The sequence below is a fragment of the Pogona vitticeps genome, chromosome 12 (genome assembly GCF_051106095.1).
Source record: "Pogona vitticeps strain Pit_001003342236 chromosome 12, PviZW2.1, whole genome shotgun sequence".
Taxonomy (NCBI): Eukaryota; Metazoa; Chordata; class Lepidosauria; order Squamata; family Agamidae; genus Pogona; species Pogona vitticeps.
In genome coordinates, this window is record NC_135794.1 from 22,754,240 (window position 1) to 22,768,544 (window position 14,305).

The window sequence follows — 14,305 nt, forward strand, 5'->3', positions numbered from 1 at the left end:
GTGAGGGTGAGGTTTATCTATTTGGCTAAATTCAACAGGAAACCCAGCTTTGCATAACAGACAAGAGTATTGGGCTAGGATTAAGGGAGATCTGGGTTCAAATCCCTGCTTGGAAACACGCAGGCAGTGGGAGGCTGCCGTGGCAAACCTTTCCTTCAGCATCTCAAATAGCTCAAACAAATCTGTAAGTCGGAAATGAGTTAATGGGACAACACAACAGTAAACCCTACTTTGTTCCACGGCTGACCCACTGCATTCCCGCCACACTGTGGCTGCAGAGTGTGTCCACTTTTGCTGCTTTTGGGGGTAACCAGGGAATGGTTTGCAATGACTATAGGGAACGAGCCCAATGTAGAAGCCCACCATTTCATCCTGTCCATCATTATCTTCCTGTATTTTATGGCCTAAATCCAATTTTCACCAGAGAAGAGTGACAGAAGCTACTGCTACAGAACTCCGACAGATGGACACATTCTGCTGGTTCGTTGGTTTGTGCCAGTTTATCCTTTAGATGAACAGGTGTTTGGCGTTCCCAGCCCCATCTCCTCTGGCGGGCACCCACTCAAAGGCAGCTTCCCAGCTTCTCTGCCCCGCCTCCTCCAGGCGCTGACCCTGAGTGGGCAGCTGCCAGGGGAGGCAGGATTGGAAATTGCCAATCTGAGGGATGAATTGGTGTGAACCACCAAACTAGTGGTCTGTGCCCATCTCTAGTGAATCCCATTGATTCAAAGACTCTGTTCTAGTTTGGAACTAGCCATTGCATTGAAGCTTAAGATTTTTAAGTTCTCTGTTGTGAATCACTCAAACATGTTTCAGCTATTAGGCAACACAGAAATTTAAGCAACAGACAACAGATAAGTAAAAAAAAAAAGCAAACAAACCTTCTAATTTCTATTTTCTGCTTATCTGGAGGTTTCTCCAGTGCCAAAGCTCATCAGCTGCTCTTTTTCCAGATCATCCCCCATCTGCGGTACCTGTTATAGCTTTGACAGAGTTGCCGCACAGCCATAGAAGTATTTCAAGTGAATCCCAGGCTTCCTTGCCAAGACAAAGCTGATCCAAAGGAAAAGGGGAAGAGAACGGAGCCCTATAAAAACATTACACCCTGAGCCAAGATCAATGACTTTGATGGGTTTTGGCTGAGCAAAGCACCCAAAAAACGTCCACTTTGCAGAAGATAATGAGGTTAAGATTGCTAGAAGAGGAGATAATTGGGAGAGGCACAATTAAAATGAAAAAGGAGGGTGAAGTGGAGGCCTCCGCCGAGATTCGGGTTGGACGAGATCATGATAATCAGTTACATCTGGATGCCAGCTCTCACCACGCCCCCAAAGATCAAAGCAACATATCTAGAACATCTGGACAGGTTCCCCTCGGGGCACTCAGTTCAGCCAGATGTGGTTGGGTTCAAAATGGCTATTGATGGCCAACAAAGAGGGATTCCTTGCATTCTATGGTTCCCTGATTGCCTTTTCCCCCAATGGTGGAGAAGGCCAAGCATGGGCTGACCGTAACTGATCAGGACCTCTGGCTTCACCAGGGAATCCCTTCCTCAGGGTGTCTGTCTGTCTATCAAGTGATAGCATCATTTAGTGATTTCTCTGCAGGTACGTAGGGTTTTTCCCCCCTACAAAGGTGAACATTATTATTTTTTAAATATATATTTCCAAATCTTTTTGGAGAAATATATTTTAAAAAACCAGTATATTTTTTTAAATCCCCAAAATTTTAGAAAAGCAACCTCCCTCCACCATAACTTTAAAAAATTCCAAAGCTGGCATATATATATAAAAAAAAAAAAAAGGTTTATTTTGTTTTTTAATTATGGATAGATAGATAGATAGATAGATAGATAGATAGATAGATAGATAGATAGATAGATAGATAGATAGATAGATAGATAGATAGATAGATAGATAGATAGATAGATAGATAGATAGATAGATAGATAGATAGATAGATAGATAGATAGATATCCATAATTAAAAAAAAAACTTTTTGATTGTTTTTTAACTTTAACTCCCATAATCCTGGGTTTTTTTGTGAATTAAGAAAGTTTGGGGGTTTTTGTGGGTTTTTTTTTTTAAATCACAACTTCCAAAATGTCACAACCAACTTGGGGTTTACCAGGGACAGGAAAAGTTACTTTTTAAAAAAACTGTTAAGTCCCATTATCCTGCAGCCAGGTCATCTCTCTCTCCAGAGATAGAAAATTTTATTTTATTCCCCTATAACTTCCCAGAGTCCCATAGCTGATTCTTCCCCCCACCCCAAGAGGGAGGAAAAGCCGCTTTTAAAAACATATCTCCCAAATCCGGCAACTAGCATGTCAGCAGACCTCCTCTTGAGTTTTGCCTTGGCTTGCCATTAAAAAACTTCTCTTTAAATGACATTGCCTGTCTTCAAAAGCATTGGGGAAATGAGGCCCTTGTCCGGGCATTAAGTTAATTTCCAGATCAATTATGGAGCGTTTAGGCTACACTTTTAAGACTGAAAGTTGTACTTAATTCTGTGTGAGATTATTGTTTCCGCTAGCGCTCGGCTGGAACGGTTCCATTTCCCGAAGATCACATAGATGGCTGTTGTTAATCTCATTCCAAGAATAAAAGAACACTCTCTCTTTTTTGGGGCGGCCAGCCCTCTGTGAACCTTCGCTTCTGACATTTCCAGCGGCGTAGCGCTTTCTGCCGCTTGTGATCTTTCCGGATTCATTTTCTAAGCAAGCGCCAGCCACGCGTTCGAAAAGCCAATACATGTAAATTGAAACATTCCAGATTTTCTGCGGAGGAAAGCTGATTTGATTTTTTTTCTGCCATGATTAGATACCTGGGAAAGGGGATGTGTCTATTAAAACGGTAGATGATGCATGCAGATGGGAGGGGAAAATACAGAGACTAAAAAGAAGGGGAGAATATCCAAAGTGAAGAGACAGAACCCAGGAACCAGAATGAGCTGGGGGGAAAGTTACTTTTTTAGGCACATCAAGTCTCTTAGAGGCAGGTGACCAGACTGGATAGGGTGTTCGGAAGTTGTGTTACACAACACTCTCTCTCTCTCTCTCTCTCTCTCTCTGTGTGTGTGTGTGTGTGTGTGTGTGTGTGTCTTGCCCACTGTGGGTTGCATCATCAAAAGACAATCTCTAAAAGTTAAAGACAATGTATGCAAATATTTTTAAAAAAGAATTAAACAAAATTTATATTAAAAATGGTAAATAAAATTAATACTAAAACATATTTGAAATCAACAAAGCAAAATAATCCATTTAAAAACCCATCTCTGATAGCAAATCACTCAGGGAAAGCCTGCTGGAAGCGAAAGGTCTTTGCCTGCTTGTGGAAGGACAGCAAAGATGGGGCCAGGCTGGCCTCCTGTGGGAGGGAGTTCCAAAGTCTCTGGGAGCAGCCACAGAGAAGGCCCTCTCCTGTGTCCCCACCAAACGCATCTATGAAGGTGATGGTATGGAGAGAAAGGCTTCTCCGGATGATCTTAACACCTAGGTAGGATTGAAGCATCTGAGATGTCATCAACTCTCTTGTAAACCTGCCTGGAGCCTGCATTCATTTTCTGAAGCTCTTTACCAAACATTCGGTGATTTATGCCACTCCTTTATTTCACGGGGATGTTCTACTTTTGTATAATCTCTGTCTCTAAATCTGCCTTGTTCTACTTTATGTCTTTTCTTAACACTTCATCTTGCAATGGCTTCGTTGTATGTCACCTTGACAATTCTGGAGTGGGACGATGATTTTAAAATATATCCAATAAATACATTTCCATGAGTAGAAGATGGTCACTTTTGGTCAACTTGATGGGCCCTCCAGCAGATGTAGGAGTACTGCTCCCCATGCCAGTGGGGAAGGATGGGATTTGCGGTCCAATGTATTTGGCCTTCAACAGGTTGATGATCCCTGGGGAAAAGCTTGGTTGATAGCTAAGGCCACATTAGCAGGATACTCAGAAAACAAGTTCTGCCACAGCCCAGCTAGACATGGAAGTTGACAATGAGTAGCACGGGACTTTATACTATTTGATTTGAGTTGAACTCTTGAGTTGTTTGTGAGCTCAGTTTGTATTCTTCTCTCTCTCTCCTGTTTTTTACGCTAGCAAGAGATTGATTTCCAGACTGATTTGGTGAACCACAGAGAGGGAAGTGAGTCTAATGGTCAGAGGAGACAGGAAATATCCTTTCTATTATCCACTGCACCATCAGACGCCCACTGAAAAGCCACTTAGGTCATAATCCTGTAAAATAATAACAATAACAATTCAGCCTAAAAGCTCTTATGCACAGATAATGCCACCAATTTCCTGAAACCTTAATCTTATCATATATTTGAGTGATGCTGTTACACCGGTCACTTACACCAAGACAGGATTTCTAAGAGATCAGGGTAACCCAGCCAGAATTGATGCTCAGTGATGGTCCTCATGATACTTGTCCTTTGGAACCCATAACTGGTGACCAAGTAATTCATGCTGTTCCGATTTCGGGGTGCAGTGAAAGGAAAAGCAGCACGCATCAAATTTAAGAAAAATAGGAAGCACTACTAGATGCAGATTTTGGTCAACGAATCTCCACCAAAGCTCCAAAGGGGCCTTTAAAATCAGCCTCCACTCTTTTCTTGTAGCTGTTTTTTTTTTTACTTCATCCTGTCCAGTAAACATTCTTCCATCAGTACAGGATATAATTAAAACTGGCCAAGTTTTCTCTCCAGGTAACTTTATCTAAATTTGCACACCTCACATTCAGTACCTGGAGAATCATGTGCTTTCCAAACACAGAGAAGTGTGCGGAATTACTGAACAAATGACTTAATGCAGTCAGACCAACAGAGGCTTTACATAGAGGTTGTGTTTTGTTTTTTTACAAAAATATATAAAGCCAATGTAAGAAGTTAATACAGAATAAGACCACCAATAAAGTCACAGAGGAGCCAATAAGATGAACCCCCCCATTTGCATTGAGGTTAAAAGAGCAAAACAAGTAGTATATGGATGTTATTTCTATGCATCATTAAGTTCTAGCTGACCTCTAGTGACCCCTTGAATTGATGACCCCCAAAATATCTTTTCTTTAAGGGCTCTACTCAGGTCTTGCAAGCTAAAGGTTACGGCTAGTTTTATTGAGTCAATCCATCTCATGTTAGATCTTCTTTCCCTGCTGCTTTCAACTCTTCCTATCGTTATTGTCTTTTCCAGAGAGGGTTGTCTTACGATAGCAATCATGTAGCTGAAGGCATCAGGGTTTTCTGGGTGAAGCTGATGGGGAAAAGGCTGAGCTTTCAAACACACTTTGAAAAGGCAATTATTTACATTCCCAAGAAAAATGCTCAGATAGTAGTTCCTGATATAATTACAATTCTGTCGTTTAATTTAGTTTCTCACGTCTCATAAATGGCTAAGCTAGTGGCTCCCAACCTTGGGTCCCCAGATGTTCTTGAACCAAAACTCCCAGAAGCCTTCACCACAAGCTGTGTTGGCCAGGGTTTCTGGGAATTGTAGTCCAAGAACATCTGGAAACCCAAGGTTGAGACTCCACTGGGCTAAGCCAATTACTTCTTAGTTGATTTGAAATGATACTAGCCATGGTCATGTGATACAAAGCCCACCATTCTTCCTTTTACTTCACTGTTGGTTTAGCATCCACTGGAGAGTAGAATCTAGCAGTATGAACCATCACTGCCTTTCATAGTCTGGTGAATCTTCCATCTCGTAATTTTACAAGATCGCTACACTGAGAAAGCAGTGAGATTATCTCTCAATAAATTCCAATTGTGATGTATTATTCCTGTAATTAGGAAAAAAAAGGACTATGTTACTCCTTTTTAATTGGTGCAATTAATTTCTTGGTTGCAACGCTCTACTTCTAAACTCTGGTAAAAGGAAAATCCAGCTGTCTCACAAAAATGGTGACATCATGGAATGTGGCCAAGGAGGAAGGATGGGAGATGTAGTCTAATGAACTGTCAGGATGGGGCTGATTTCACCCATTAAAAGACTGCTGTGGAGGCAAATATATAAATAAAAGCCACATCCTGCCGGGAAGGTGGGGAGCGAACTAGAAGGATAAGTTAGAAGGAACCCATTGCTGCCACTCTGCCTGATAATGATGGGAATTAAAGCCGGGCTTCCTGTATGTACCAGGAAATGCTCAATTTGTCAAAAAAAAGCTGTGAGCCTCACTCGGGCTTTGCGGAGCTGCGATGATAGATGAGCCCGATGTAATTGGATTAGTTGAGAGACATTGACCTTTCTGATGTATCGTGCCCTGCAAAGCGAACAACAAAACCCAAGTAATGTTTTTATAAATGTGTTGGGTAAGGCAGTCATCCATCGGTTGGTGATAAATACGATGGTAATACAGTTCCCCAAGAAGCAAAGTGTGTTATACGGACAGGTTGTTTCAATGAATGTTTTCTAGCTTTTACAGAGATTCAGAAATTCTAACCGTGGATCTTTCCCTAAGGCTGCATCAGCAGCTTTGAGAACCTTCAAGCTGATAAAAATCTCTGTCTTCTCCTTGACTAACTGATGGGTGCTAATGATTCTTTCTCAGTTAAATTAAGTAAGAGACCATCAAAGCTGATGAGATGAAATAACTGAGTATTTTATCTATTAGGAAGAAAAGCACAGCTGATTCAGAGCAAAGGTTCAGATTTCCCCCAACCTGGATATTTTCCAAGGGCTTGGAAAAATGTTATCATCTGGCTGTGACTATTTTTGCTAATTAAAGACTTCCTTCTTCCATCCCACAGCTCCCACAACTTCTATGCAATGAAAGGGACAGAAGTAGGAAGTTTTTGATAGGCAGAAACCATCCCACTAGGGGTGTCACCAAAATGTCTACAGATGTGGTTACAACAGGAGGATTTCAGGCTATGGGTCAACCAGACCATACATTCAGCAATTTTTGGAAGTGGTGCTCCTGCAAGTGGTAGGTGAGTGTTTTTCTTCTAGCATGTGGTTTTCCTCACTGCATTATCTTTCATTCTAGTGAGCTTTCTTTTCTGATTGGTCCCTAAAAGGTAAATATGAGTTTTATTGTCTACTCTTGTTGCTAAGGGACATACCTCTGAGAAATCATTGAGACAGAGACTATACATTCCCTTTAACATATATAGCCCAACAATGCTACTCTCTCCCTCCAAGATTAGAAATTACCTCACAATCTGTTTTTCCATGGCAGGTTGCCAATCATTTTGCAAGAGCAAGGAAAATCAGATTAGATTAGATTAGATTAGATTAGATTAGATTAGATTAAAATAAATACAAAATTACTACACTGATTACATTAAAATTATTTGATTTTATTTGATTTGAGTGTGTGTGAGTTTAATATTTCCATCAGGTTAGTCAGTGAGCTGACTGTCTTAATGGTGATTTGAACCCGTACCATCCAGAAGTCTATATCCAGCCCTCCAGCCACTATGACATGCTGGACTCCTGCAGCTTCCTTGGGGTCATATGGCCCTTTGCACACAGTTATGCCCAGGATCCATTTTTGCCCCAAAAGAGTAGAATAAGGTGATCATCCACCTCGCCTAGCCATTCCTCATCCCCAAGACATGGGTGAGCCCAGGCACCAGCAATCTACGTCTGTCACTTCATCCCGACTGTTCTCCTGTATCACCTGACAGCCATTCTCCCACTCAGGCAGCTTAGCATTTTCATCCAACATGGATGTAGATCAAGAAGCACTCCCTTCTCAAGCAACTTCATGGAATACAACCAGATGAAAGACACCATTAAAGGAGCCGACGGCATGCTGGTTGCTATTGCCTCATTCTCTCAACACCTCCACCTTGGTCTGTTTGGGTTACCACCATGAAATGGCACCCCATTGTTGTTTGGGTCCTGGAGAAGCTTAAATAAGAGTGTCTGGCAGCGCCTGGCATTTTCCTACCCTTCTTTGGTAAGTAGCCTCTATTGGACCTATGGCCTGATTTTCCCACTGAGATGCTTCACTCCAGGAATCCAAGGGGGTCGTATAGAAGTGAATATGCAATGCCACCATCAAAAGAACACCCTCAACCTAGACCATTAGGTTCAACGTCTAAATATTCTAATATCCATGGCTGAGGAAAGAGGGGATTGCAAATGAAAAGCATGGAAGCACAACCCTAAATGAACTCCTACAGGATGCCATTTCGTAATTTTGTAGCCTGTCGTACTTTAAGAACCAATGGGCCATTTGCTGAATGGAAGGGGTGGCCCACAAAGACTTTGAGTTGGTTTGCAAGTGGCTGAGACGAGCTCTAAGGCCATTCCAGGGAAAAGGAGAAGAAGAAAAGAAAAAGGCAATGCAAATCTGATATACATAATTTAAAAGAGCACTCCACAGTCAATACATTTGAGGTAGCTCTTCTCGACCACCAAAGCTTTTAGAACTACTTAGTTCCATTACAGGGCTGGCTGTTATGACAAAATACAAGAAGTGGGTTGGACTGTCTTTATTCTGAGCTTCTAGTGTTTTACTTTGTCTGTGATTTTTTTTAAAAAAGGGGATGAAGTTCAAATATCTTTATGCTGACATTTGCTAACAGTGAGTGGAACAGGAACGGAAGGAAGAAGATGATTTCAACCATATCTTGAAGTGCAAGGCAAGGTGGCCTAGGCTTCAAACAGCAATTTAACTCCCTTTCTTTGTACAAACCTGGCTCTCCGTAGGATGTATAGATCCTGGTGGTACAGGATTTCTTAAAGGAGAGACAGATGGACAAACAGACAGCTAGATGGATCATTTCTACCACAAACTCTAGCTATGGTAGTCTGGGAGAGAATGAAAAGTGTGTGGGGTGAAGAGAGAGAAATTGTCCACCTTGCTTAGAGTGGTAAAGCTTCTGCTCCTCCTTGCTACGAGGTGCCCTTTTTCATTTTCATGGATTACAAAAAAATCCCATGTAAAGGGACTTAGTAGAATGTGATCTCCACCATGACTATTCCCAAATGGAAAAACACTGCAGAAAAGCTGATTCATTTAAGTTCACAAAAATTTGCAACTCAAATCAGTCAGTAGCATGAGGTACCAACTTCAGCCACTAGGTGGTAGCATTCCCTAATGTTCCCTAGAGATGCAGCTGCTGGCAGGCCACAGGGAGCCATTTCTAGATAGTCGGCCTTCCAGAGGGTCTCTGGCTTTCCCTCAGTAGAACAGCCAGGCCTCCAAACCTTTCAAGAGGGAGGCAGGAAGAGGTTAAATTGAACCCCTGGAGCTCGAGGGAGAGAAGTACCAGTGGGACACCAAGAAGCTGAGGAGCTAAGAGAAAGAGCAGAGGGAAAGAAGGGTCAGAGGCAACTAAGAGGCTTCTTATAGGGCTCTGAGTTGGTCTCCCAATTTGGTTTGGAGGCCAGTTTTAGTTTTCAGAAGATATACTGAATCAGCCTGCAATGCATTATGCCTCTCTGAATCAATTTGTGTCCTGTATTTGAATCACTTTACTTTGTCTTGGAACTGAATCTGGCTGTTCCATTTTCATCTGGATCTCACAGGAAATCAGGCCGATTTGGTTCAGATATAGGTAAAAAATGGTCATGCTAATATTACCTATTGTCAAAGAAGAGAGCAGTGAGTATGTCCGTAGAGCATAAGGTCAGCAGGGAGAATTCCATCACTGACAATGGTCAAGTCGGGCCATCACAGACTTGGGGATGAATTGATTTAGACCACGACAGGCAGCAAAATGAAGAGTGAAAACACAGCATCAGTCAAGTACTTACCCGTCATCACACTCCACCTCAAATGTCAAAACTTCGGTCAACTGAAGTCCAAGCTTAATAAAATCAAAGAGTTGGTGACACACCATCTTTCTCTTCTATGGCAACATGCCACCGGCCACACCACCTCAGTTAGTGCCAGCATCCTCGTGAATCAACTTTGCTACCATACGTATTGGTTCCTGAGTTACTTTTTTCTGGAGATGGGAACCAGAAAAACGGAATGCGATCTCAGTGAAAATTACAGAAGCCGGTTCCTCCTGATGAATTTTTAAATTTGTTTTCTGGACAAATTTGCCCCATCATGATTGGTTGAGGTAGGAGGGGGGGAATAAGGGGGAAAAGTGGTGGATTGGGTCCTGGTGCCCTTTGCCCTTGGTGAGAGGTTGCCTGGGACGTCTTGGGCTGTGAGAGCCACGTCGTTCACTCCTTCCTTATGTGTCAATGCCGTTAAACAGGTCTTTGCAGGACCGGTGTATCTGGACACAGCGTGACTCGAAAGATGTACATGTGAACTGGTTGTGACAATCAGCTGGTGACAGATGAGGGCCACAGATTCTTCCGCTAAAGGCTTTTTGGCATAAGGGAGCCTGGGAGGAAAATCAATCCTTCCCTACCAGATGTACTGATGAAAAAATACGCCAAATTAATGAGAGGTCTTGGACTTGATGCCAGCGCTCGGCAGAAACGAATGAGGTTTTGAGGGTGATTTATGAAGAACTCCAGAGTCAGAATGCCAGTCGGGCTGCTAGCATGTGTAGGAGGGTTGTGGACACAACAAGCAAATGTTTATTTTGGCTTTTGTTTTGTTTTATTTTGGCGTGTTCTCTCTCTCTCTCTCTCTCTCTCTAATTCACTTCCTTGTGCTGCTTCTGGGTTAGAATCTCAATATTATGAAAAACGGGGAAGGACATATGCAGTCCAAGAGTGCTACGAAAAAAAACTTGGAATCTTACTTTTTAAAAGGAACTCTTTCCATGACTCATTATCACTGCCTTCATTGCATAAATAACTGTTTTGCGATCTCTGTTGTTCCCTATTGTTGGGGTTTCCAGCTGGCCAGAGTACTCTCGGTTCCCCCAAGGGGCCAGCTCTGATATTGCACATTGGAAATACAGTATGTGCTATTTTGTTCCTTGCCACTTAGGATTGAGAAAGGAACAGCATAAAACCTGGATGACTTTAACAGCTACCTAAAAGAGGTAGAACAACATCTTCTATATCCCAGGAACATGTCTGCAACATGACTTAATGTAGAGAGCTGAGAATTTTGTTTGATTTTTTTTCCCAACAAGAAATTATCAACATTTGCAAATTTCTTCTTACCTCTAATGGGGAAGACTTCAGCTCTTATTGTTGTTCTAAATCAAATCGGATATAAAAGCAGAAGTGACCAATGTTTGGCTTTGCGACACACTCAAGTGTGTTGTGATTCTGGGAATTTCTGACTTAAATAGGTGGCCTTGTCCAGATTCTAAGGGGTGATGCATATAGGGCCCACCCTCCATTAACTTTTGTGATGTTTCCCTTAGCTGTCGTTTTTAGAAATGGTTTGAAGAGGGATCATCATTTACTTAAAATGTGGGAGGAGGGAAGGCAGGGTGGTGCTGATGGCTTTCATTAAAAATAATGAGCAATTTGGAAAGTGAAGCTCTCTAAGGAATGCTTCAAAGAACGGGATATGTTTATTATTTGATTATTTTTGGCGTGTGTATTCCACCTTTCCAATGAAAAGTATCACTCAAGGCGGCCAACAAACCTCATTAATAGTAGAATAAACCATGGAGGTGTCGGTAGTGTTTCAGTCCTACAAAAGGTTGTATTTAATCACATTATTCTGAGTCTGGATGCAGCAAAGTTGAAACAGCGGTGTTTCTTGAAGAATCAGCCTTCCGGATTCCGTCTTCCGTGCTTCATTCCCCATTTATTTCACCTTGCATGACCATCTGCAAAAAAAATCTATACTTTTCTCATTAGATGACTGCACTACTGCAACTCTCTCTGTGTGTTTTTTGGTCATATGATAGGGGTTTTTTTTTAAAAAAAAAATCATCTGTCTTCGTACTTCTTCATTAGTCACCATTCTGATCCAAGACGGTTTTTAATGCCTTAGGATAAATCCACATTGAAAATTGGTCTGCCTGTTTAATTTTGTTGAAGTCTGTGTTGGAACTTCGTTTCTGCAGAGAGAAAAAAGCCAAGGAGTCGACAAAGAGTCCATTCCTTGTCTTTTCCTTGAAGCCCCTGGATTCTGTGTTGACATGGAGCAGAAGCACAGAGTCACATAGTCTTCCCATGTATCCACCATGCTAGAACTTAAATTTAACTAAGCAAAGCAGTCAATGGAACTCTACTTGTACAATTACCAAGTGTTGGTGGGAAGATGCTTTTCAGTAGCGACCGCCAATATACAGTTCTAATGAGCTGCAGGACACAACTCGTTGGCTTCACCAATGCTGTAGAAATATGAGGGACCAGCACTGGCGAAAGGTAAAATAATAGCAGTTGAAATCCTGTTGTGTAACATGGTAAATCCCATTAAAGTAGCCTCGCTGAATCAGTGGAGATTTGGTGAATCAACTCCTTAATTCCATTGACCAACTCTAGTTTGAATCCATGAAGCTTCTGGAGCAGTTGACTCACCAAATCCCCACTGACTCATTGGGTCTCCTCTAGTGCAACTTACTGCTCTAGACAGGATTTCAGCCGGCATGTGTTTTGTCTCCAGCTGTAAGAGACGAGCTGTAAAGCAGTCCGCTGTCATTAAAAAGAAGATAAATAATAAAAGCGTTGGGATCTCGGCTGACCTCCAGGAGCTCAGCTTTACATGTGGAGTACATTTGTGATTTAATTATATCGGGGAGGTCACCGGCAGCTATGCTTATACAGCCCAACTGTAAAAGCAATGGGATGCTAAGTTAGTCGGTGCCGAGAAAAGTAGTTCTAAAAAATTCCAGAGCATGGTGATAATGAAGGTGAGGGGTAAAGAGGCCTCAAAAATGTTGGAATGAAGCAGGAGAACATGAAAAGACTTCGGAATAACCAGTTACAGTTAATGTAATCCCTCTGGACTGGCTTTGCAGTGTAACTAGTAGGTGCTCCTTTATCAGAGTTAACACATATCACTACCTACTTTTAGAATGTAACTTTCCACACCCAAACCCTGGACAGGAGACTGAAGAAGTGAAAGTGACAGGTTATGTAAATGACAGATTGCTGGAGTGAAACTGACAGACACCTTGGAGCTTTCCAAGGTGCTGAACTGTATTTTTTGAAGAGGCTCACCAGCCCCCTGTGTATCTTAACTGCACAATAGTTCCTGAACTTGAGTCCCCAGGTGTTCTTGGACTACAATTCCCAGAAGCCTTTGCCCCTAGCTGTGTTGGGCGGGATTTCTGGGAGTTGTAGTCCAAGAACATCTGGTGAGCTAAGGTTGGGAAGCAGTGCCCCTCCAGATAAGAGGGGGGGAAAAGTTCTGCCAGCCACTCTGCAGAGATGCAGCCAATGAGCAAGACTGGGTTTGGACTCAGGATAGGGCCACTTCCTCTATTCCTAGAGGGAAGACAGGAAGCTTTTCCGGCTGGATATATGAACAGCCTCTTGGCAACACAGGTGAGAGAGTCGGTGGGCTTGCACGTTTATGTATCAGTGAGAGAAAGAGAACAATAGAAGGGATGAAGGGAGGTTGGGAGATAGAAGGAGGAGAGTGAAAGGGAAGGAGAGGGGAGGAAAGGGAGGAGAGGAAAGGGAGAGAGAGGAGAGAGACCGTGGGGAGGGGGAGGGAAGCAAAGGAGGAGCAGAGAAACAGAAGGTGTGAGAGAATGATGAAAGAAAGAAAGAAAAAGAGGGAGGAGATGAAGAGCCCGGGTTAGGTAGGTCTCCTCTCGAGTCCTGTGTCCAGTTCTGGACAGCACACTTTAAGGAGGATGCCAAGAAACTGGAGCAAGTCCAGAGGAGGGCACCCAACAGGATAAGAGGACAGGAAACCAAGCTCTATCAGGAAAGACTGAAAGAACTGGGCATGTTCAGCCTCCAGAGGAGAAGACTGAGAGGAGGTAGGATCGACTTGAATGACTGTCATCCAGAAGAAGGGCAGGATCTGTTCTCAATCATCCCAGAGTGCAGGACCACTTAATCATGGGCTCAGGTGGCAGGAAGCCAGATTTCGGATGGACATCAGGGGGAAACAATTGTTAACTGTTGGAGCAGTACGACAATGGGACCCATGACCTCGGGAGGTGGTGAGCCCTCCAGCGCTGGAGGCCTTCAAGAGAAACTTGGACCACCCTCGGTCGGATCTGCCTTGGTTTGGAGTCCTGCCTTGAGGAAGGGGTTGGATCCGATAGCCTTCGAGGCCCCTTCCCACTCCATGGTCGTAGGAGAAAACAGGAGAGGAAGGGAAGGAAGAGAGGCACGCATTGAGGGGAGGGAGAGCAGGTGAGAGAGAGAGAGGGATGGGAGGAGAGGGAAAGGCAACGGGAGGGAGAGGGAAAGAGAGCAGGGGAAGAAGGGAGGGCTGAGAGAGAGACAGACAGACAGACAGCCCGCCCGGGGGTCGGATCCTTTCTCCTGCTCGCTCTCCTGCCTCACG